Source organism: Urtica dioica, chromosome 9, assembly GCF_054948205.1.
Source record: "Urtica dioica subsp. dioica isolate 48M chromosome 9, U.dioica_male_clone48M_v1_H2, whole genome shotgun sequence".
In the NCBI taxonomy this organism is placed as follows: domain Eukaryota; kingdom Viridiplantae; phylum Streptophyta; class Magnoliopsida; order Rosales; family Urticaceae; genus Urtica; species Urtica dioica.
The window spans coordinates 26,994,339-26,999,279 of NC_142764.1; positions in this window are offsets into that span (position 1 = coordinate 26,994,339).

The following is a 4,941-nucleotide window of genomic DNA, read 5'->3' on the forward strand; positions in this document are numbered from 1 at the left end:
TCTAGACCTTGTAGTTGAAATAACTCACATGAGAGGTAGGGTTTCATTAAAGTGTTAGAACAAATTGTCATTTTGCAAAACCAAATAGTTCTAACTGGATTGTGAAGAAAATCCTATAACCGAATTATATATCATTGTGCAAAGTACGAGTTTAGGTTTAACTTGCAATGTTTATGAACTACGTATCAAACAAAATTATATATCCATCCAAACTAATATGAGTGTATGACATATCCTTATTCCAATCGTAACAAAAATCATTCAAACTGGTTAATGTCAACATAGTCAACATAGGTTTTCGTAAATAACTTCATATAATATTTTTCTTACCTCATAAATTGTGTGGTTTTGATATTTTTCTTAAGAAGACGCCAAATCTGAGAGAGAGGAAATGTCATGTGTTGATATTTCCAAAAAAAGCATAGACCTTTACTTCCAATTCAAATATGGTTACAACTTATTAAAAGCCTTTTTTTTAATCTTGCGTGAATGTTAACTAAATGTTCATGAACCCACTTTTTTTATTTTATTTTTTGGACAAGGATTTGTATGAAATTTGCAAAAATGCGAGTTTAATTTCTCTATTTAAAGGCGTGTCGTTTAGAGTATCGATCATCCTAGCGCTTAGACCATCTCCACCCGTACGCTAAAGGGTGAAGATAGCGTCCAAAACTGCTCCAACCGAGCAGTATATCTCACGCCATTATGGCGTGGGATATTATATAGGGTTGGTGTCACGCCAAATATGGTGTGACACTATTCCCTACATCAAAATATTTTTTTAGTCCCTATAAAATTTATAATTTATATATTTGTATTGATTTATAAAATTATATCATATTTATCCTTAAATTATTCATTAAATTTATTTTCAAATACAACATTAACATTTGAACTTTGGGAAAAACTAAAACGACATTAATTTTAAAAGAGAAATAAAATAATATTATAACGACATCGAAATGTAAAAAAAAAAACATTAAAAAAAAATTAAGTTTACTTTGTGTTAATTTGTATTTTGAATACTTTTATGGAGTAATACTTGATTATTAAATAATAAATAAGTGGCATAATTGAAAGATATTAAATAAATATAAGGGTATAGAAATAAATAAGAGAAAGTTGAATATAAAATTAATATTTCAATTTGGTGTAAAAAATAGAGTTCGGTTGGAGATGAGATAGTGTTTGATGTGACATGTACTGTAAAATAGAGTAGAAAATGGTGTTATCGGGTGGAGTTGGTCTTAATCGTGGATGGAAAAGAAACAACTTACCCTCCCCTTGCTCAATTATTCAAGAGAAAATTCAACAAATGACACACTAAATCCAATTTATTTTCCAAATTATCAAAAAATTGAAAATGTAATTTTTTGAACAAAAAATAACTGAAGATCGAGTTAATTGAAAACTTTGATTTAATATTAAACTACGGACTGAGACCGAATATGTATTTTTTTATATACTTATTATGGGTATTTTGGTTCAACTAATCATATTTTTTTTTTTTTTTGAATTTTTGACGTTTTCGAAATAAAAGATGAATCAACGTGGTGTTCATATCTTATAGAATTTATGTTATTCAAGAAATATAACTAATTTTTCTTAAAGATAATAGTTATAATATATTTACTTTTTTACATATAAAAATTAACTAAAAGTATAGGACAGATATATAAAGAGAGAAATTTAAGATAAAGAATATATATTAATTAAAAAAAATATTTTTTTTATCTTGAATATCTTTACGTGTCATTATGTCATATCAAAGTTCGATGAAGAGAGAAAATTAACCCTCCCTCTTTTTTTGTCTTTGTTATGGACAATTAGGGTTTTTTTTTTTTTTTGCAAAAATATAACAATTGCACTGTGCAAGTGGGGTTTTTTTTATTATTATTTTTTATAAGTCATTAGAGTAGTGCAATTTATTGTTCAGTTGTACGTAGTGGTTTATTTTCAGAAAATATATTTAGATTGCATGTGCAGGTTTAACTTTAGGCATAAAATATATAGACCAATTCTGGTTAGCTTTACCTTAACTAGGCTGAGCAGCGAATGGTGGCAACGGTTGGTATAATAATTTAGACCTAAATTTTCTTTTATTATTGCATGTTAAATCATCAAAACTAGGTAGGGTCCTATGTACATATATGTTTACACGTTATCGATAAGATATGTGAGTATCTTAATGTTACACGAGCACAGTCGGGATTCCGATAGTATACTACTAAAGATTTTTCGTTTTTTCCACGAAGGATTGCTTTTGAAATTTTTTAAAATTTTTATCGTACAAGAAAACTACAATTATTATAAAGCAAGCAGCCAAGCACCAGCTCTTCTTTCGCCAACGAACTCAATTAGCGATTTCTCTTAATTAATCTTGACTTAATGTTCCAAACGTTCATTCAAATTATTGTACCACAAATTTTATAAAATTCTAATTAAAACGATATAAAATAATTTTGAGAATATAGTTATGGACGGTATATAAATCAATTTATATATATATATATATATATATATATATAAATAATATTGGAGTTGTTTTGAAATTAATGAAATTATCACTATTGCAAAATGATCTTTTGGAAGTGAAAACCTATATAAAAGTGCAAGTTCTTTCTAATTAAAAGTGACATTTTGTTTTTAAAAGTGATTTGTCGCTTTAAAATTTATCAACGAGATTTCTTAAAAATAAGCTTCGTTTTATTTTCTTTAAACATTTAGAAGTGATAACAAATCTTAAAAGCTAGTAGTGACTTAATTGCCCCTTCAATAATAATGATAATTATTAGGGTCTATTAGGTAAATCGTCACGTTTACAGTTTGATATTGTTAAATAGTCACTTTCATATATTTATAGACGTAAATCTTAAGTAATTAACCACTTCTATTTATTGGTCACGTCATCTTTATGATTATTTATCTAAGATTTAAGAAACGTTGACTATATAGCAATTTTAAACGTTTTAGTTGACTATTTATCTTTTTTTTTATTATTATTATAAAATACCGGCCAATAAACTTCAGAGCTTGCACATACATACGAGTTGTATGATGGGATTTTAAAGGGGGCCATAATAACATAATATCAGATTTTTTGTCGAGTAAAAATATATGAGAGAGATAACATAATATACCTAGTGGAGATGATACCACACTAGGTATATATAAAACATAGGTTTTACTTAGACCAAATCACTAACAAATATATATTAATTACCCCAGAAAAATATTCCTATGAATCAGAATCGAAGCTCATGAAAGACCGAATTCAAAAAGTGGAGGATAATATGGTGTCACTTATTTCAACCCCTTATTCCCTAACGAGTTAATCAATTTCTTATGCCATGAAAGTATGTTTAGCTTTTGACCCCCAATGAAGTAAGTGTACGCGCATCTATTCGTATAAAAATATAATAAATAATTAAATAAGGAAACCAACCCCCCCAATTAAACTAGTTATTAATCTTCTTATATAATGTCATAAAGACTCAAAAAAGAAAGCGAACTTTTTTCTTTCCATATGTTAAGATATAGCTTAATATCTTCATAAATCTTCATTATTGTTCAAATAGCCAAAAGAACTAGCCAAATGTTCCATATATAATAAGAACTTAAAGATTTGACAAAATAAGAGATAATCCAAACTCCAAAGTGAATTTTTCTATTGTCTGCGAGTTTGTATGGCATAATTTTTTGGAAAGATCAGTGGACTTTTTTTGTTTTCTTATGAAGCTCGTCTGGTGCCATAACCATTATGAAAGAAATTTGTATGGCTCTGTACCTCTAAATTTATGTATAGAGAGAGTATAAATGTGATAATAAATCACGATATAATCGTTATTATTTTCACTTGAAGGAATTTTTTTAATTTTGAAAATCGTTAGCGAATTAATAAAGTTAAATGATATGAAATTGTGAGACATTAGAAACGTCATTAAATGACTAGTTAATGAAAAATATTAGAATGTTAGTTACAATGTAATATTTTTTAACAAAAAATTTATTTTTCAAATTTATCCCCTTATTGCAATTTTTTACTACGCCCCTAATTATAATAATGCTTAAATATTTGGTGCAACTGTTATACAAAATGTATAGTATTACGTTGGGAAAATATCTAGAGTATCCCTCGTGTTTAATCGAAATGCGAGATTTATCCCCTCTATTTCTAGAAATATCAGATATATCCCTTCAGTTTAATATAAATGACATATACCTCCCCTAAAAAAATGTTAGATTACAAATATCACCATTTTCGTTTATTTTTTTACAAAAAAATAATTTGAACTCCTCAAAATACCCTTAATAGAATAAATATTTATTTACTTTTTATTAAAAAAAATCAAAATCTCTCTTTATAAAAAAAAATCTTAACTTTTTATAAAGAAATTTTTTAATTTAATTTTTTTGTATATAGAATAGAAGATTAAAAATTATTTCATTAAGGGTATTTAGGGGATTTCAAATTATTTTTTTGTAAAAAATAAACGAAAAATGGTGATATTTGTAATATAACATTTTTTTAGGGGATGTATATGTCATTTATATTAAACTGGAGGGATATGTCTGATATTTCTAAAAATGGAGGGGATAAATCTCGCATTTCGATTAAACACAAGGGATACTATTGATATTTTCCCTATTACATTCAATTTGATGTAATATTTTTTTGTGTGTGCACAAATCACACAGTTATAGTGTTAGTACTTAGTATTGAAGCATTTCAACTTTAATTATAGAATTTAGAGTTCTCCACTCTAATTGTAATTCTTAACTCTGCCACTAATTACATAAATGCTTAAATATTTAGTGTAAATTTTACACAAAATAAATAATATTACTATAAGATGTAATATTTTTTTGTGCACAAATTCACGAAGTTTAATGTTAATATTGAAGCATTTCAACAACTTCTTATTCTTCTTAAATATTATA